Source organism: Heterodontus francisci, chromosome 42, assembly GCF_036365525.1.
Source record: "Heterodontus francisci isolate sHetFra1 chromosome 42, sHetFra1.hap1, whole genome shotgun sequence".
Taxonomy (NCBI): domain Eukaryota; kingdom Metazoa; phylum Chordata; class Chondrichthyes; order Heterodontiformes; family Heterodontidae; genus Heterodontus; species Heterodontus francisci.
Window position 1 is genome coordinate 3,038,969 of NC_090412.1, and position 20,469 is coordinate 3,059,437.

Below are 20,469 nucleotides of genomic sequence, written 5' to 3' on the forward strand. Positions count from 1 at the left end.
AGTGTCAGTGTGTCTGAGTGAATGAATGAGTGTCAGTGTGTCTGAGTGAGTGTCAGTGTGTCTGAGTGAATGAATGAGTGTCAGTGTGTCTGAGTGAGTGTCAGTGTGTCTGAGTGAATGAGTGAGTGTCAGTGTGTCTGAGTGAATGAGTGAGTGTCAGTGTGTCTGAGTGAATGAATGAGTGTCAGTGTGTCTGAGTGAATGAGTGAGTGTCAGTGTGTCTGAGTGAATGAATGAGTGTCAGTGTGTCTGAGTGAGTGTCAGTGTGTCTGAGTGAATGAATGAGTGTCAGTGTGTCTGAGTGAGTGTCAGTGTGTCTGAGTGAATGAGTGAGTGTCAGTGTGTATGAGTGAATGAGTGAGTGTCAGTGTGTCTGAGTGAATGAGTGAGTGTCAGTGTGTCTGAGTGAATGAATGAGTGTCAGTGTGTCTGAGTGAGTGTCAGTGTGTCTGAGTGAATGAATGAGTGTCAGTGTGTCTGAGTGAATGAGTGAGTGTCAGTGTGTCTGAGTGAATGAGTGAGTTTCAGTGTGTCTGAGTGAATGAGTGAGTGTCAGTGTGTCTGGGTGAATGAGTGAGTGTCAGTGTGTCTGAGTGAATGAGTGAGTGTCAGTGTGTCTGAGTGAATGAGTGAGTGTCAGTGTGTCTGTGTGAATGAGTGAGTGTCAGTGTGTCTGGGTGAATGAGTGAGTGACAGTGTGTCTGAGTGAATGAGTGAGTGTCTGAGTGAATGAGTGAGTGTCAGTGTGTCTGAGTGAATGAGTGAGTGTCAGTGTGTCTGAGTGAATGAATGAGTGTCAGTGTGTCTGAGTGAGTGTCAGTGTGTCTGAGTGAATGAGTGAGTGTCAGTGTATCTGAGTGAGTGTCAGTGTGTCTGAGTGAATGAGTGAGTGTCAGTGTGTCTGAGTGAATGAATGAGTGTCAGTGTGTCTGAGTGAGTGTCAGTGTGTCTGGGTGAATGATTGAGTGTCAGTGTGTCTGAGTGAATGAGTGAGTGTCAGTGTGTCTGAGTGAATGAATGAGTGTCAGTGTGTCTGAGTGAGTGTCAGTGTGTCTGAGTGAATGTCAGTGTGTCTGAGTGAATGAGTGAGTGTCAGTGTGTCTGAGTGAATGAATGAGTGTCAGTGTGTCTGAGTGAGTGTCAGTGTGTCTGGGTGAATGAGTGAGTGTCAGTGTGTCTGAGTGAATGAGTGAGTGTCAGTGTGTCTGAGTGAATGAGTGAGTGTCTGAGTGAATGAGTGTGTCAGTGTGTCTGAGTGAATGAATGAGTGTCAGTGTGTCTGAGTGAATGAGTGAGTGTCAGTGTGTCTGAGTGAATGAGTGAGTGTCTGAGTGAATGAGTGTGTCAGTGTGTCTGAGTGAATGAGTGAGTGTCAGTGTGTCTGAGTGAATGAGTGAGTGTCAGTGTGTCTGAGTGAATGAATGAGTGTCAGTGTGTCTGGGTGAATGAGTGAGTGTCAGTGTGTCTGAGTGAATGAGTGAGTGTCAGTGTGTCTGAGTGAATGAGTGAGTGTCAGTGTGTCTGAGTGAATGAATGAGTGTCAGTGTGTCTGAGTGAATGAGTGAGTGTCAGTGTGTCTGAGTGAATGAATGAGTGTCAGTGTGTCTGGGTGAATGAGTGAGTGTCAGTGTGTCTGAGTGAATGAGTGAGTGTCAGTGTGTCTGAGTGAATGAATGAGTGTCAGTGTGTCTGAGTGAGTGTCAGTGTGTCTGAGTGAATGAATGAGTGTCAGTGTGTCTGAGTGAGTGTCAGTGTGTCTGAGTGAATGAGTGAGTGTCAGTGTGTATGAGTGAATGAGTGAGTGTCAGTGTGTCTGAGTGAATGAGTGAGTGTCAGTGTGTCTGAGTGAATGAATGAGTGTCAGTGTGTCTGAGTGAATGAGTGAGTGTCAGTGTGTCTGAGTGAATGAATGAGTGTCAGTGTGTCTGAGTGAGTGTCAGTGTGTCTGGGTGAATGAGTGAGTGTCAGTGTGTCTGAGTGAATGAATGAGTGTCAGTGTGTCTGAGTGAATGAGTGAGTGTCAGTGTGTCTGAGTGAATGAATGAGTGTCAGTGTGTCTGGGTGAATGAGTGAGTGTCAGTGTGTCTGAGTGAATGAGTGAGTGTCAGTGTGTCTGAGTGAATGAATGAGTGTCAGTGTGTCTGAGTGAGTGTCAGTGTGTCTGAGTGAATGAATGAGTGTCAGTGTGTCTGAGTGAGTGTCAGTGTGTCTGAGTGAATGAGTGAGTGTCAGTGTGTCTGAGTGAATGAGTGAGTGTCAGTGTGTCTGAGTGAATGAATGAGTGTCAGTGTGTCTGAGTGAATGAGTGAGTGTCAGTGTGTCTGAGTGAATGAATGAGTGTCAGTGTGTCTGAGTGAGTGTCAGTGTGTCTGAGTGAATGAATGAGTGTCAGTGTGTCTGAGTGAGTGTCAGTGTGTCTGAGTGAATGAGTGAGTGTCAGTGTGTATGAGTGAATGAGTGAGTGTCAGTGTGTCTGAGTGAATGTCAGTGTGTCTGAGTGAATGAGTGAGTGTCAGTGTGTCTGAGTGAATGAGTGAGTGTCAGTGTGTCTGGGTGAATGAGTGAGTGTCAGTGTGTCTGAGTGAATGAGTGAGTGTCAGTGTGTCTGAGTGAATGAGTGAGTGTCTGAGTGAATGAGTGAGTGTCAGTGTGTCTGAGTGAATGAGTGAGTGTCAGTGTGTCTGAGTGAATGAATGAGTGTCAGTGTGTCTGAGTGAGTGTCAGTGTGTCTGAGTGAATGAATGAGTGTCAGTGTGTCTGAGTGAGTGTCAGTGTGTCTGAGTGAATGAGTGAGTGTCAGTGTGTATGAGTGAATGAGTGAGTGTCAGTGTGTCTGAGTGAATGTCAGTGTGTCTGAGTGAATGAGTGAGTGTCAGTGTGTCTGAGTGAATGAGTGAGTGTCAGTGTGTCTGGGTGAATGAGTGAGTGTCAGTGTGTCTGAGTGAATGAGTGAGTGTCAGTGTGTCTGAGTGAATGAGTGAGTGTCTGAGTGAATGAGTGAGTGTCAGTGTGTCTGAGTGAATGAATGAGTGTCAGTGTGTCTGGGTGAATGAGTGAGTGTCAGTGTGTCTGGGTGAATGAGTGAGTGTCAGTGTGTCTGAGTGAATGAGTGAGTGTCAGTGTGTATGAGTGAATGAGTGAGTGTCAGTGTGTCTGAGTGAATGAATGAGTGTCAGTGTGTCTGAGTGAGTGTCAGTGTGTCTGAGTGAATGAGTGAGTGTCAGTGTGTCTGAGTGAATGAGTGAGTGTCAGTGTGTCTGAGTGAATGTCAGTGTGTCTGAGTGAATGAGTGAGTGTCAGTGTGTCTGAGTGAATGAGTGAGTGTCAGTGTGTCTGGGTGAATGAGTGAGTGTCAGTGTGTCTGAGTGAATGAGTGAGTGTCAGTGTGTCTGAGTGAATGAGTGAGTGTCTGAGTGAATGAGTGAGTGTCAGTGTCTCTGAGTGAATGAGTGAGTGTCAGTGTGTCTGGGTGAATGAGTGAGTGTCAGTGTGTCTGAGTGAATGAGTGAGTGTCAGTGTGTCTGAGTGAATGAATGAGTGTCAGTGTGTCTGAGTGAGTGTCAGTGTGTCTGAGTGAATGAGTGAGTTTCAGTGTGTCTGAGTGAATGAGTGAGTGTCAGTGTGTCTGGGTGAATGAGTGAGTGTCAGTGTGTCTGAGTGAATGAGTGAGTGTCAGTGTGTCTGAGTGAATGAGTGAGTGTCAGTGTGTCTGTGTGAATGAGTGAGTGTCAGTGTGTCTGGGTGAATGAGTGAGTGTCAGTGTGTCTGAGTGAATGAGTGAGTGTCTGAGTGAATGAGTGAGTGTCAGTGTGTCTGAGTGAATGAGTGAGTGTCAGTGTGTCTGAGTGAATGAATGAGTGTCAGTGTGACTGAGTGAGTGTCAGTGTGTCTGAGTGAATGAGTGAGTGTCAGTGTATCTGAGTGAGTGTCAGTGTGTCTGAGTGAATGAGTGAGTGTCAGTGTGTCTGAGTGAATGAATGAGTGTCAGTGTGTCTGAGTGAGTGTCAGTGTGTCTGGGTGAATGATTGAGTGTCAGTGTGTCTGAGTGAATGAGTGAGTGTCAGTGTGTCTGAGTGAATGAATGAGTGTCAGTGTATCTGAGTGAGTGTCAGTGTGTCTGAGTGAATGTCAGTGTGTCTGAGTGAATGAGTGAGTGTCAGTGTGTCTGAGTGAATGAATGAGTGTCAGTGTGTCTGAGTGAGTGTCAGTGTGTCTGAGTGAATGAGTGAGTGTCAGTGTGTCTGGGTGAATGAGTGAGTGTCAGTGTGTCTGAGTGAATGAGTGAGTGTCAGTGTGTCTGAGTGAATGAGTGAGTGTCTGAGTGAATGAGTGAGTGTCAGTGTGTCTGAGTGAATGAGTGAGTGTCAGTGTGTCTGGGTGAATGAGTGAGTGTCAGTGTGTCTGAGTGAATGAGTGAGTGTCAGTGTGTCTGAGTGAATGAATGAGTGTCAGTGTGTCTGAGTGAGTGTCAGTGTGTCTGAGTGAATGAGTGAGTTTCAGTGTGTCTGAGTGAATGAGTGAGTGTCAGTGTGTCTGGGTGAATGAGTGAGTGTCAGTGTGTCTGAGTGAATGAGTGAGTGTCAGTGTGTCTGAGTGAATGAGTGAGTGTCAGTGTGTCTGTGTGAATGAGTGAGTGTCAGTGTGTCTGGGTGAATGAGTGAGTGTCAGTGTGTCTGAGTGAATGAGTGAGTGTCTGAGTGAATGAGTGAGTGTCAGTGTGTCTGAGTGAATGAGTGAGTGTCAGTGTGTCTGAGTGAATGAATGAGTGTCAGTGTGACTGAGTGAGTGTCAGTGTGTCTGAGTGAATGAGTGAGTGTCAGTGTATCTGAGTGAGTGTCAGTGTGTCTGAGTGAATGAGTGAGTGTCAGTGTGTCTGAGTGAATGAATGAGTGTCAGTGTGTCTGAGTGAGTGTCAGTGTGTCTGGGTGAATGATTGAGTGTCAGTGTGTCTGAGTGAATGAGTGAGTGTCAGTGTGTCTGAGTGAATGAATGAGTGTCAGTGTGTCTGAGTGAGTGTCAGTGTGTCTGAGTGAATGTCAGTGTGTCTGAGTGAATGAGTGAGTGTCAGTGTGTCTGAGTGAATGAATGAGTGTCAGTGTGTCTGAGTGAGTGTCAGTGTGTCTGGGTGAATGAGTGAGTGTCAGTGTGTCTGAGTGAATGAGTGAGTGTCAGTGTGTCTGAGTGAATGAATGAGTGTCAGTGTGTCTGAGTGAATGTCAGTGTGTCTGGGTGAATGAGTGAGTGTCAGTGTGTCTGAGTGAATGAATGAGTGTCAGTGTGTCTGAGTGAATGAGTGAGTGTCAGTGTGTCTGAGTGAGTGTCAGTGTGTCTGAGTGAGTGTCAGTGTGTCTGGATGTCTGTGAGTGTCAGTGTGAATGAGTGAATGAATGAGTGTCAGTGTGTCTGAGTGAATGAGTGAGTGTCAGTGTAAATGAGTGAATGAATGAGTGTCAGTGTGTCTGAGTGAATGAGTGAGTGTCAGTGTGTCTGAGTGAGTGTCAGTGTAAATGAGTGAATGAATGAGTGTCAGTGTGGCTGAGTGAATGAGTGAGTGTCAGTGTGTCTGAGTGAGTGTCAGTGTAAATGAGTGAATGAATGAGTGTCAGTGTGAATGACTGAATGAGTGAGTGTCAGTGTGTCTGAGTGAGTGTCAGTGTGAATGAGTGAATGAATGAGTGTCAGTGTGTCTGAGTGAATGAGTGAGTGTCAGTGTGTCTGAGTGAGTGTCAGTGTAAATGAGTGAATGAATGAGTGTCAGTGTGTCTGAGTGAGTGTCAGTGTGAATGAGTGAATGAATGAGTGTCAGTGTGTCTGAGTGAATGAGTGAGTGTCAGTGTGTCTGAGTGAGTGTCAGTGTAAATGAGTGAATGAATGAGTGTCAGTGTGTCAGTGTGTCTGAGTGAGTGTCAGTGTAAATGAGTGAATGAATGAGTGTCAGTGTGTCTGAGTGAATGAGTGAGTGTCAGTGTGAATGAGTGAGTGTCAGTGTGTCTGAGTGAGTGTCAGTGTGAATGAGTGTCAGTGTGAATGAGTGAATGAATGAGTGTCAGTGTGTCTGAGTGAATGAGTGAGTGTCAGTGTGTCTGAGTGAGTGTCAGTGTAACTGAGTGAATGAATGAGTGTCAGTGTGTCTGAGTGAATGAGTGAGTGTCAGTGTGTCTGAGTGAATGAATGAGTGTCAGTGTGTCTGAGTGAATGTCAGTGTGTCTGAGTGAATGAGTGAGTCAGTGTGTCTGCGTGAATGAGTGAGTCAGTGTGTCTGAGTGAATGAGTGAGCGTCAGTGTGTCTGAGTGAATGAGTGTCAGTGTGTCGGAGTGAATGAATGAGTGTCAGTGTGTCTGAGTGAATGTCAGTGTGTCTGAGTGAATGAGTGAGTGTCAGTGTGTCTGAGTGAGTGTCAGTGTGTCTGAGTGAATGAATGAGTGTCTGTGTGTCTGAGTGAATGAGTGAGTGTCAGTGTGTCTGAATGAGTGTCAGTGTAAATGAGTGATTTTAATGAGTGTCAGTGTGTCTGAGTGAGTGTCAGTGTGAATGAGTGAATGGATGAGTGTCAGTGTGTCTGAGTGAATGAGTGAGTGTCAGTGTGTCTGAGTGAGTGTCAGTGTAAATGAGTGAATGACTGAGTGTCAGTGTGTCTGAGTGAATGAGTGAATGAATGAGTGTCAGTGTGTCTGAGTGAATGAGTGAGTGTCAGTGTGTCTGAGTGTGTGTCAGTGTGAATGAATGAGTGTCAGTGTGTCTGAGTGAATGAGTGAGTGTCAGTGTGAATGAGTGAGTGTCAGTGTGAATGAGTGAATGTCAGTGTGAATGAGTGAGTGTCAGTGTGTCTGAGTGAGTGTCAGTGTGGCTGAGTGAATGAGTGAGTGTCAGGTGAATGAGTGAGTGTCAGTGTGAATGAGTGAATGAATGAGTGTCAGTGTGTCTGAGTGAATGAATGAGTGTCAGTGTGAATGAGTGAATGTCAGTGTGAATGAGTGAATGAGTGAGTGTCAGTGTGAATGAGTGAATGAATGAGTGTCAGTGTGAATGAGTGATTGAGTGAGTGTCAGTGTGTCTGAGTGAATGAATGAGTGTCAGTGTGAATGAGTGAGTGTCAGTGTGAATGAGTGAATGAGTGAGTGTCAGTGTGTCTGAGTGAATGAATGAGTGTCAGTGTGAATGAGTGAATGTCAGTGTGAATGAGTGAATGTCAGTGTGAATGAGTGAATGAGTGAGTGTCAGTGTGAATGAGTGAATGAGTGAGTGTCAGTGTGAATGAGTGAATGAATGAGTGTCAGTGTGAATGAGTGAGTGTCAGTGTGTCTGAGTGAGTGTCAGTGTGAATGAGTGAGTGTCAGTGTGTCAGTGTGAATGAATGAGTGTCAGTGTGAATGAGTGAATGAGTGAGTGTCTGAGTGAATGAGTGTGTCAGTGTGTCTGAGTGAATGAATGAGTGTCAGTGTGTCTGAGTGAATGAGTGAGTGTCAGTGTGTCTGAGTGAATGAGTGAGTGTCTGAGTGAATGAGTGTGTCAGTGTGTCTGAGTGAATGAGTGAGTGTAAGTGTGTCTGAGTGAATGAGTGAGTGTCAGTGTGTCTGAGTGAATGAATGAGTGTCAGTGTGTCTGGGTGAATGAGTGAGTGTCAGTGTGTCTGAGTGAATGAGTGAGTGTCAGTGTGTCTGAGTGAATGAGTGAGTGTCAGTGTGTCTGAGTGAATGATTGAGTGTCAGTGTGTCTGAGTGAATGAGTGAGTGTCAGTGTGTCTGAGTGAATGAATGAGTGTCAGTGTGTCTGGGTGAATGAGTGAGTGTCAGTGTGTCTGAGTGAATGAGTGAGTGTCAGTGTGTCTGAGTGAATGAATGAGTGTCAGTGTGTCTGAGTGAGTGTCAGTGTGTCTGAGTGAATGAATGAGTGTCAGTGTGTCTGAGTGAGTGTCAGTGTGTCTGAGTGAATGAGTGAGTGTCAGTGTGTATGAGTGAATGAGTGAGTGTCAGTGTGTCTGAGTGAATGAGTGAGTGTCAGTGTGTCTGAGTGAATGAATGAGTGTCAGTGTGTCTGAGTGAATGAGTGAGTGTCAGTGTGTCTGAGTGAATGAATGAGTGTCAGTGTGTCTGAGTGAGTGTCAGTGTGTCTGGGTGAATGAGTGAGTGTCAGTGTGTCTGAGTGAATGAATGAGTGTCAGTGTGTCTGAGTGAATGAGTGAGTGTCAGTGTGTCTGAGTGAATGAATGAGTGTCAGTGTGTCTGGGTGAATGAGTGAGTGTCAGTGTGTCTGAGTGAATGAGTGAGTGTCAGTGTGTCTGAGTGAATGAATGAGTGTCAGTGTGTCTGAGTGAGTGTCAGTGTGTCTGAGTGAATGAATGAGTGTCGGTGTGTCTGAGTGAGTGTCAGTGTGTCTGAGTGAATGAGTGAGTGTCAGTGTGTATGAGTGAATGAGTGAGTGTCAGTGTGTCTGAGTGAATGAGTGAGTGTCAGTGTGTCTGAGTGAATGAATGAGTGTCAGTGTGTCTGAGTGAATGAGTGAGTGTCAGTGTGTCTGAGTGAATGAATGAGTGTCAGTGTGTCTGAGTGAGTGTCAGTGTGTCTGAGTGAATGAATGAGTGTCAGTGTGTCTGAGTGAGTGTCAGTGTGTCTGAGTGAATGAGTGAGTGTCAGTGTGTATGAGTGAATGAGTGAGTGTCAGTGTGTCTGAGTGAATGTCAGTGTGTCTGAGTGAATGAGTGAGTGTCAGTGTGTCTGAGTGAATGAGTGAGTGTCAGTGTGTCTGGGTGAATGAGTGAGTGTCAGTGTGTCTGAGTGAATGAGTGAGTGTCAGTGTGTCTGAGTGAATGAGTGAGTGTCTGAGTGAATGAGTGAGTGTCAGTGTGTCTGAGTGAATGAGTGAGTGTCAGTGTGTCTGAGTGAATGAATGAGTGTCAGTGTGTCTGAGTGAGTGTCAGTGTGTCTGAGTGAATGAGTGAGTGTCAGTGTGTATGAGTGAATGAGTGAGTGTCAGTGTGTCTGAGTGAATGTCAGTGTGTCTGAGTGAATGAGTGAGTGTCAGTGTGTCTGAGTGAATGAGTGAGTGTCAGTGTGTCTGGGTGAATGAGTGAGTGTCAGTGTGTCTGAGTGAATGAGTGAGTGTCAGTGTGTCTGAGTGAATGAGTGAGTGTCTGAGTGAATGAGTGAGTGTCAGTGTGTCTGAGTGAATGAATGAGTGTCAGTGTGTCTGGGTGAATGAGTGAGTGTCAGTGTGTCTGGGTGAATGAGTGAGTGTCAGTGTGTCTGAGTGAATGAGTGAGTGTCAGTGTGTCTGAGTGAATGAGTGAGTGTCAGTGTGTCTGAGTGAATGAATGAGTGTCAGTGTGTCTGAGTGAGTGTCAGTGTGTCTGAGTGAATGAGTGAGTGTCAGTGTGTCTGAGTGAATGAGTGAGTGTCAGTGTGTCTGAGTGAATGTCAGTGTGTCTGAGTGAATGAGTGAGTGTCAGTGTGTCTGAGTGAATGAGTGAGTGTCCGTGTGTCTGGGTGAATGAGTGAGTGTCAGTGTGTCTGAGTGAATGAGTGAGTGTCAGTGTGTCTGAGTGAATGAGTGAGTGTCTGAGTGAATGAGTGAGTGTCAGTGTGTCTGAGTGAATGAGTGAGTGTCAGTGTGTCTGGGTGAATGAGTGAGTGTCAGTGTGTCTGAGTGAATGAGTGAGTGTCAGTGTGTCTGAGTGAATGAATGAGTGTCAGTGTGTCTGAGTGAGTGTCAGTGTGTCTGAGTGAATGAGTGAGTTTCAGTGTGTCTGAGTGAATGAGTGAGTGTCAGTGTGTCTGGGTGAATGAGTGAGTGTCAGTGTGTCTGAGTGAATGAGTGAGTGTCAGTGTGTCTGAGTGAATGAGTGAGTGTCAGTGTGTCTGTGTGAATGAGTGAGTGTCAGTGTGTCTGGGTGAATGAGTGAGTGTCAGTGTGTCTGAGTGAATGAGTGAGTGTCAGTGTGTCTGAGTGAATGAGTGAGTGTCTGAGTGAATGAGTGAGTGTCAGTGTGTCTGAGTGAATGAGTGAGTGTCAGTGTGTCTGGGTGAATGAGTGAGTGTCAGTGTGTCTGAGTGAATGAGTGAGTGTCAGTGTGTCTGAGTGAATGAATGAGTGTCAGTGTGTCTGAGTGAGTGTCAGTGTGTCTGGGTGAATGATTGAGTGTCAGTGTGTCTGAGTGCATGAGTGAGTGTCAGTGTGTCTGAGTGAATGAATGAGTGTCAGTGTGTCTGAGTGAGTGTCAGTGTGTCTGAGTGAATGTCAGTGTGTCTGAGTGAATGAGTGAGTGTCAGTGTGTCTGAGTGAATGAATGAGTGTCAGTGTGTCTGAGTGAGTGTCAGTGTGTCTGGGTGAATGAGTGAGTGTCAGTGTGTCTGAGTGAATGAGTGAGTGTCAGTGTGTCTGAGTGAATGAGTGAGTGTCTGAGTGAATGAGTGTGTCAGTGTGTCTGAGTGAATGAATGAGTGTCAGTGTGTCTGAGTGAATGAGTGAGTGTCAGTGTGTCTGAGTGAATGAGTGAGTGTCTGAGTGAATGAGTGTGTCAGTGTGTCTGAGTGAATGAGTGAGTGTCAGTGTGTCTGAGTGAATGAGTGAGTGTCAGTGTGTCTGAGTGAATGAATGAGTGTCAGTGTGTCTGGGTGAATGAGTGAGTGTCAGTGTGTCTGAGTGAATGAGTGAGTGTCAGTGTGTCTGAGTGAATGAGTGAGTGTCAGTGTGTCTGAGTGAATGAATGAGTGTCAGTGTGTCTGAGTGAATGAGTGAGTGTCAGTGTGTCTGAGTGAATGAATGAGTGTCAGTGTGTCTGGGTGAATGAGTGAGTGTCAGTGTGTCTGAGTGAATGAGTGAGTGTCAGTGTGTCTGAGTGAATGAATGAGTGTCAGTGTGTCTGAGTGAGTGTCAGTGTGTCTGAGTGAATGAATGAGTGTGTGTGTCTGAGTGAGTGTCAGTGTGTCTGAGTGAATGAGTGAGTGTCAGTGTGTATGAGTGAATGAGTGAGTGTCAGTGTGTCTGAGTGAATGAGTGAGTGTCAGTGTGTCTGAGTGAATGAATGAGTGTCAGTGTGTCTGAGTGAATGAGTGAGTGTCAGTGTGTCTGAGTGAATGAATGAGTGTCAGTGTGTCTGAGTGAGTGTCAGTGTGTCTGGGTGAATGAGTGAGCGTCAGTGTGTCTGAGTGAATGAATGAGTGTCAGTGTGTCTGAGTGAATGAGTGAGTGTCAGTGTGTCTGAGTGAATGAATGAGTGTCAGTGTGTCTGGGTGAATGAGTGAGTGTCAGTGTGTCTGAGTGAATGAGTGAGTGTCAGTGTGTCTGAGTGAATGAATGAGTGTCAGTGTGTCTGAGTGAGTGTCAGTGTGTCTGAGTGAATGAATGAGTGTCAGTGTGTCTGAGTGAGTGTCAGTGTGTCTGAGTGAATGAGTGAGTGTCAGTGTGTCTGAGTGAATGAATGAGTGTCAGTGTGTCTGAGTGAATGAGTGAGTGTCAGTGTGTCTGAGTGAATGAATGAGTGTCAGTGTGTCTGAGTGAGTGTCAGTGTGTCTGAGTGAATGAATGAGTGTCAGTGAGTCTGAGTGAGTGTCAGTGTGTCTGAGTGAATGAGTGAATGTCAGTGTGTCTGAGTGAATGAGTGAGTGTCAGTGTGTCTGAGTGAATGAGTGAGTGTCAGTGTGTCTGGGTGAATGAGTGAGTGTCAGTGTGTCTGAGTGAATGAGTGAGTGTCAGTGTGTCTGAGTGAATGAGTGAGTGTCTGAGTGAATGAGTGAGTGTCAGTGTGTCTGAGTGAATGAGTGAGTGTCAGTGTGTCTGAGTGAATGAATGAGTGTCAGTGTGTCTGAGTGAGTGTCAGTGTGTCTGAGTGAATGAATGAGTGTCAGTGTGTCTGAGTGAGTGTCAGTGTGTCTGAGTGAATGAGTGAGTGTCAGTGTGTATGAGTGAATGAGTGAGTGTCAGTGTGTCTGAGTGAATGTCAGTGTGTCTGAGTGAATGAGTGAGTGTCAGTGTGTCTGAGTGAATGAGTGAGTGTCAGTGTGTCTGGGTGAATGAGTGAGTGTCAGTGTGTCTGAGTGAATGAGTGAGTGTCAGTGTGTCTGAGTGAATGAGTGAGTGTCTGAGTGAATGAGTGAGTGTCAGTGTGTCTGAGTGAATGAATGAGTGTCAGTGTGTCTGGGTGAATGAGTGAGTGTCAGTGTGTCTGGGTGAATGAGTGAGTGTCAGTGTGTCTGAGTGAATGAGTGAGTGTCAGTGTGTCTGAGTGAATGAGTGAGTGTCAGTGTGTCTGAGTGAATGAATGAGTGTCAGTGTGTCAGAGTGAGTGTCAGTGTGTCTGAGTGAATGAGTGAGTGTCAGTGTGTCTGAGTGAATGAGTGAGTGTCAGTGTGTCTGAGTGAATGTCAGTGTGTCTGAGTGAATGAGTGAGTGTCAGTGTGTCTGAGTGAATGAGTGAGTGTCAGTGTGTCTGGGTGAATGAGTGAGTGTCAGTGTGTCTGAGTGAATGAGTGAGTGTCAGTGTGTCTGAGTGAATGAGTGAGTGTCTGAGTGAATGAGTGAGTGTCAGTGTGTCTGAGTGAATGAGTGAGTGTCAGTGTGTCTGGGTGAATGAGTGAGTGTCAGTGTGTCTGAGTGAATGAGTGAGTGTCAGTGTGTCTGAGTGAATGAATGAGTGTCAGTGTGTCTGAGTGAGTGTCAGTGTGTCTGAGTGAATGAGTGAGTTTCAGTGTGTCTGAGTGAATGAGTGAGTGTCAGTGTGTCTGGGTGAATGAGTGAGTGTCAGTGTGTCTGAGTGAATGAGTGAGTGTCAGTGTGTCTGAGTGAATGAGTGAGTGTCAGTGTGTCTGTGTGAATGAGTGAGTGTCAGTGTGTCTGGGTGAATGAGTGAGTGTCAGTGTGTCTGAGTGAATGAGTGAGTGTCTGAGTGAATGAGTGAGTGTCAGTGTGTCTGAGTGAATGAGTGAGTGTCAGTGTGTCTGAGTGAATGAATGAGTGTCAGTGTGTCTGAGTGAGTGTCAGTGTGTCTGAGTGAATGAGTGAGTGTCAGTGTATCTGAGTGAGTGTCAGTGTGTCTGAGTGAATGAGTGAGTGTCAGTGTGTCTGAGTGAATGAATGAGTGTCAGTGTGTCTGAGTGAGTGTCAGTGTGTCTGGGTGAATGATTGAGTGTCAGTGTGTCTGAGTGAATGAGTGAGTGTCAGTGTGTCTGAGTGAATGAATGAGTGTCAGTGTGTCTGAGTGAGTGTCAGTGTGTCTGAGTGAATGTCAGTGTGTCTGAGTGAATGAGTGAGTGTCAGTGTGTCTGAGTGAATGAATGAGTGTCAGTGTGTCTGAGTGAGTGTCAGTGTGTCTGGGTGAATGAGTGAGTGTCAGTGTGTCTGAGTGAATGAGTGAGTGTCAGTGTGTCTGAGTGAATGAATGAGTGTCAGTGTGTCTGAGTGAATGTCAGTGTGTCTGGGTGAATGAGTGAGTGTCAGTGTGTCTGAGTGAATGAATGAGTGTCAGTGTGTCTGAGTGAATGAGTGAGTGTCAGTGTGTCTGAGTGAGTGTCAGTGTGTCTGAGTGAGTGTCAGTGTGTCTGGGTGTCTGAGTGAGTGTCAGTGTGAATGAGTGAATGAATGAGTGTCAGTGTGTCTGAGTGAATGAGTGAGTGTCAGTGTAAATGAGTGAATGAATGAGTGTCAGTGTGTCTGAGTGAATGAGTGAGTGTCAGTGTGTCTGAGTGAGTGTCAGTGTAAATGAGTGAATGAATGAGTGTCAGTGTGGCTGAGTGAATGAGTGAGTGTCAGTGTGTCTGAGTGAGTGTCAGTGTAAATGAGTGAATGAATGAGTGTCAGTGTGAATGACTGAATGAGTGAGTGTCAGTGTGTCTGAGTGAGTGTCAGTGTGAATGAGTGAATGAATGAGTGTCAGTGTGTCTGAGTGAATGAGTGAGTGTCAGTGTGTCTGAGTGAGTGTCAGTGTAAATGAGTGAATGAATGAGTGTCAGTGTGTCTGAGTGAGTGTCAGTGTGAATGAGTGAATGAATGAGTGTCAGTGTGTCTGAGTGAATGAGTGAGTGTCAGTGTGTCTGAGTGAGTGTCAGTGTAAATGAGTGAATGAATGAGTGTCAGTGTGTCAGTGTGTCTGAGTGAGTGTCAGTGTAAATGAGTGAATGAATGAGTGTCAGTGTGTCTGAGTGAATGAGTGAGTGTCAGTGTGAATGAGTGAGTGTCAGTGTGTCTGAGTGAGTGTCAGTGTGAATGAGTGTCAGTGTGAATGAGTGAATGAATGAGTGTCAGTGTGTCTGAGTGAATGAGTGAGTGTCAGTGTGTCTGAGTGAGTGTCAGTGTAACTGAGTGAATGAATGAGTGTCAGTGTGTCTGAGTGAATGAGTGAGTGTCAGTGTGTCTGAGTGAATGAATGAGTGTCAGTGTGTCTGAGTGAATGTCAGTGTGTCTGAGTGAATGAGTGAGTCAGTGTGTCTGAGTGAATGAGTGAGTCAGTGTGTCTGAGTGAATGAGTGAGCGTCAGTGTGTCTGAGTGAATGAGTGAGTGTCAGTGTGTCTGAGTGAGTGTCAGTGTGTCTGAGTGAATGAATGAGTGTCTGTGTGTCTGAGTGAATGAGTGAGTGTCAGTGTGTCTGAATGAGTGTCAGTGTAAATGAGTGATTTTAATGAGTGTCAGTGTGTCTGAGTGAGTGTCAGTGTGAATGAGTGAATGAATGAGTGTCAGTGTGTCTGAGTGAATGAGTGAGTGTCAGTGTGTCTGAGTGAGTGTCAGTGTAAATGAGTGAATGACTGAGTGTCAGTGTGTCTGAGTGAATGAGTGAATGAATGAGTGTCAGTGTGTCTGAGTGAATGAGTGAGTGTCAGTGTGTCTGAGTGTGTGTCAGTGTGAATGAATGAGTGTCAGTGTGTCTGAGTGAATGAGTGAGTGTCAGTGTGAATGAGTGAGTGTCAGTGTGAATGAGTGAATGTCAGTGTGAATGAGTGAGTGTCAGTGTGTCTGAGTGAGTGTCAGTGTGGCTGAGTGAATGAGTGAGTGTCAGGTGAATGAGTGAGTGTCAGTGTGAATGAGTGAATGAGTGAGTGTCAGTGTGTCTGAGTGAGTGTCAGTGTAAATGAGTGAATGAATGAGTGTCAGTGTGAATGACTGAATGAGTGAGTGTCAGTGTGTCTGAGTGAGTGTCAGTGTGAATGAGTGAATGAATGAGTGTCAGTGTGTCTGAGTGAATGAGTGAGTGTCAGTGTGTCTGAGTGAGTGTCAGTGTAAATGAGTGAATGAATGAGTGTCAGTGTGTCTGAGTGAGTGTCAGTGTGAATGAGTGAATGAATGAGTGTCAGTGTGTCTGAGTGAATGAGTGAGTGTCAGTGTGTCTGAGTGAGTGTCAGTGTAAATGAGTGAATGAATGAGTGTCAGTGTGTCAGTGTGTCTGAGTGAGTGTCAGTGTAAATGAGTGAATGAATGAGTGTCAGTGTGTCTGAGTGAATGAGTGAGTGTCAGTGTGAATGAGTGAGTGTCAGTGTGTCTGAGTGAGTGTCAGTGTGAATGAGTGTCAGTGTGAATGAGTGAATGAATGAGTGTCAGTGTGTCTGAGTGAATGAGTGAGTGTCAGTGTGTCTGAGTGAGTGTCAGTGTAACTGAGTGAATGAATGAGTGTCAGTGTGTCTGAGTGAATGAGTGAGTGTCAGTGTGTCTGAGTGAATGAATGAGTGTCAGTGTGTCTGAGTGAATGTCAGTGTGTCTGAGTGAATGAGTGAGTCAGTGTGTCTGAGTGAATGAGTGAGTCAGTGTGTCTGAGTGAATGAGTGAGCGTCAGTGTGTCTGAGTGAATGAGTGAGTGTCAGTGTGTCTGAGTGAGTGTCAGTGTGTCTGAGTGAATGAATGAGTGTCTGTGTGTCTGAGTGAATGAGTGAGTGTCAGTGTGTCTGAATGAGTGTCAGTGTAAATGAGTGATTTTAATGAGTGTCAGTGTGTCTGAGTGAGTGTCAGTGTGAATGAGTGAATGAATGAGTGTCAGTGTGTCTGAGTGAATGAGTGAGTGTCAGTGTGTCTGAGTGAGTGTCAGTGTAAATGAGTGAATGACTGAGTGTCAGTGTGTCTGAGTGAATGAGTGAATGAATGAGTGTCAGTGTGTCTGAGTGAATGAGTGAGTGTCAGTGTGTCTGAGTGTGTGTCAGTGTGAATGAATGAGTGTCAGTGTGTCTGAGTGAATGAGTGAGTGTCAGTGTGAATGAGTGAGTGTCAGTGTGAATGAGTGAATGTCAGTGTGAATGAGTGAGTGTCAGTGTGTCTGAGTGAGTGTCAGTGTGGCTGAGTGAATGAGTGAGTGTCAGGTGAATGAGTGAGTGTCAGTGTGAATGAGTGAATGAATGAGTGTCAGTGTGTCTGAGTGAATGAATGAGTGTCAGTGTGAATGAGTGAATGTCAGTGTGAATGAGTGAATGAGTGAGTGTCAGTGTGAATGAGTGAATGAATGAGTGTCAGTGTGAATGAGTGATTGAGTGAGTGTCAGTGTGTCTGAGTGAATGAATGAGTGTCAGTGTGAATGAGTGAGTGTCAGTGTGAATGAGTGAATGAGTGAGTGTCAGTGTGTCTGAGTGAATGAATGAGTGTCAGTGTGAATGAGTGAATGTCAGTGTGAATGAGTGAATGTCAGTGTGAATGAGTGAATGAGTGAGTGTCAGTGTGAATGAGTGAATGAGTGAGTGTCAGTGTGAATGAGTGAATGAATGAGTGTCAGTGTGAATGAGTGAGTGTCAGTGTGTCTGAGTGAGTGTCAGTGTGAATGAGTGAGTGTCAGTGTGTCAGTGTGAATGAATGAGTGTCAGTGTGAATGAGTGAATGAGTGAGTGTCAGTGTGTCTGAGTGAGTGTCAGTGTGGCTGAGTGAATGAGTGAGTGTCAGTGTGAATGAGTGAATGAGTGAGTGTCAGTATGAATGAGTGTCAGTGTGTCTGTGAATGAATGAGTGTCAGTGTGAATGAGTAAATGTCAGTGTGAATGAGTGAGTGTCAGTGTGTCTGAGTGAATGAGTGAGTGTCAGTGTGAATGAGTGAATGAGTGAGTGTCAGTGTGAATGAGTGAATGTCAGTGTGAATGAGTGAATGAGTGAGTGTCAGTGTGAATGAGTGAATGAGTGAGTGTCAGTGTGTCTGAGTGAATGAGTGAGTGTCAGTGTGAATGAGTGAATGTCAGTGTGAATGAGTGAATGTCAGTGTGTCTGAGTGAATGAGTGAATGTCAGTGTGTCTGAGTGAATGTCAGTGTGAATGAGTGTCAGTGTGAATGAGTGAATGAGTGAGTGTCAGTGTGTCTGAGTGAATGAATGAGTGTCAGTGTGAATGGGTGTCAGTGTGAATGAGTGAATGTCAGTGTGAATGAGTGAGTGTCTGTGTGAATGAGTGAGTGTCAGTGTGTCTGAGTGAATGAATGAGTGTCAGTGTGAATGACTGAATGTCAGTGTGAATGAGTGAATGTCAGTGTGTCTGAGTGAATGTCAGTGTGTCTGAGTGAATGAGTGAGTGTCAGTGTGTCTGAGTGAATGAATGAGTGACAGTGTGTCTGAGTGAATGTCAGTGTGTCTGAGTGAATGTCAGTGTGTCTGAGTGAATGAGTGAGTGTCAGTGTGAATGAGTGAATGAATGAGTGTCAGTGTGAATGAGTGAATGTCAGTGTGAATGAATGAATGTCAGTGTGTCTGAGTGAATGTCAGTGTGTCTGAGTGAATGAGTGAGTGTCAGTGTGAATGAGTGAATGAGTGAGTGTCAGTGTGTCTGAGTGAATGAATGAGTGTCAGTGTGTCTGAGTGAGTGTCAGTGTGTCTGAGTGAATGAATGAGTGTCAGTGTGTCTGAGTGAATGTCAGTGTGTCTGAGTGAATGAGTGAGTGTCAGTGTGAATGAGTGAGTGTCAGTGTAAATGAGTGAATGAGTGAATGAATGAGTGTCAGTGTGTCTGAGTGAATGTCAGTGTGTCTGAGTGAATGAGTGAGTCAGTTTGTCTGAGTGAATGAGTGAGTGTCAGTGTGTCTGAGTGAATGAATGAGTGTCAGTGTGTCTGAGTGAATGAGTGAGTGTCAGTGTGTCATGGTGAATGAATGAGTGTCAGTGTGTCTGAGTGAATATCAGTGTGTCTGAGTGAATGAGTGAGTGTCAGTGTGTCTGAGTGAGTGTCAGTGTGTCTGAGTGAATGAATGAATGTCAGTGTGTCTGAGTGAATGAGTGAGTGTCAGTGTGTCTGAGTGAGTGTCAGTGTGTCTGAGTGAATGAATGAATGTCAGTGTGTCTGAGTGAATGAGTGAGTGTGCCTGAGTGAGTGTCAGTGTGAATGAGTGTGAGTGTGAGTGAGTGTCAGAGTGGGTGTGAGTGAGTGAGTGTTTGAGTGTGACAGTGAGTTTACTGGTTTTGTTTCCAATTTCCAGCATTTGTAATTTGTTGCTTTTTTGCAGTTATTTGTAAAGCTGGACATTCATGTTTACAAATGCTTCCTGTGATGACAGCGCCTTTGGGTAACTGGCACTGCCTTTGGGAGTGAGGATCGTGTCACTGCCTTTAAACACTTAGACAATCTTTAACCTACTTTGAGCTACTTTTCGTTATTCTCCAGTGTTAAACTATCATTATCATTACAAATAAAGTCAATGTGTTTGCTTTATCTTGTGTTACTTTTTAATGGATTATTGTAAATAATGTATGTTGTTGTTTGAAAATGAGCCAACAAACCTTTTTGAAATGGGTTTTCAGCTTTGGGCTGGTTGTTCAGTACTACCTGTTCACAACTGATGCTGACAATGATGCTGGAAACCGCAGCATTCCGTTGTCAAGTTTTTTTGTGTGATTATGTCATATTGCTGTTTGTGGGATCTTGCAGTGCACAAATTGGCTGTTTCTAATATTACAACAGTGACTACACTTCAAAACGATTTCATTGGCTGCAAAGAGCTTTGGGACGTCGTGAGGTCGTGAAAAGTGCAAGTTTTTTCTTCCTTTATAACTGACAGTGCAATGATAGCAGATGAGAGAGGCAAGGATTTGTTGCATGATCCTTTCTAAGAGAAGGAACAACTGGACTTCATTCATCCCGTTGTGTTGTGTTGTGAAATTACGAATCATTGACACCATTATACTTTCACAGAACAAATGATGAAATTGTCATATTGTATCATAACTGTGGAAAATACTCTCCAGTAGGTTTACTATGAGTGTGAGGGACAGCATTGCCCCATATTAACATCACAATATCATTGCAGGCATTAAGGGACTAAATAAAGAACAATGACTCTAAATCTAAACTTACTTTCAATAGAAAATGGAATATTGAGACTTTCTGTACATAAGCCATGGAGTGAGAGGAGAGAGCAAGAGAGAAACAGAAGAAATAATTCTCTCCAGTAAGACTGTGGCAATGGGCGAAAGGGGAGTTTGGAGACAGACTGTTTGATTTTACCAATTTGAAAACTGCAAATAGTCCGTCAAATGACCAGTTACATCTTGGCCCCCAGAGTTGCTTGTGATTTTTATTTGAAATTTTTGTGAATTTTACTTCATGCTCAGTTTTGGTTATATTTCATTTTGAAAGGCTTTGGGAGGAAATTGAGAAAAATGTCTTGGGTGCGGGGAAGAGGAGTTCCCAACTTTGTCCTCACATTTCAATAAATACCCTTCAAGTCTGTAACACAGCCACATCTCACTTCTGCATCATATATATTATAGCCTAGAAATTACAATAACTACAATCTGTATTTATATAGTGGCTCTTACAAGGCAAAGCAATGTCCCAATACATTTCACAAGTAGGTGTATGGAACAAAAACTAGGAAGGCAGAGATTTAGAGAGGTCAGCAAAGGTTTGCTCAAAGAAGCTTTAAAGTTCTTCGAGAGAGAAGTCAGGTAACCCTAAGGAGGCATTGTTAGATGAGGACAAACTACTACTCACTACTACTGCCCCCATCCTGATTAGCCCATACCTTCCTTCCTCACTCCCCTAGATACCCCTCACCATTTCTGCCCACTTTAGTCTCTGCTTTTCTCCCTCACCAACTCCTCACACCCTCCTGCCCCCTTGCCTTGTGCCTTACCCACCACCCCCGACAACCCCTGCTCTCGACTGCTAACATGACCCCCCGCTGGGCAGCACAGTGGCATCGTGGTTAGCACCGCAGCCTCACAGCTCCAGCGACCCGGGTTCAGTTCTGGGTACTGACTAGGCAGAGTTTGCAAGTTCTCCCTGTAACCGCGTGGGTTTCCTCCGGGTGCTCCAGTTTCCTCCCACATGCCAAAGACTTGTGGGTTGATAGGTAAATTGGCCATTGTAAATTGCCCCTAGTGTACATAGGTGGTAGGAGAATTGAGGGAAGGTGGGGATGGGAGAGAGAAATGGGATTAATGTAGGATTAGTATAAATGGGTGGTTGAGGGCCGACACGGACTCGGTGGGCCAAAGGGCCTGTTTCAGTGCTGTATCTCTCTATGACTCTAAACCCCCACCCCCTGCATCCTGGTTGTGACCCATGGAGTTCCTTCAATTTCCATTGA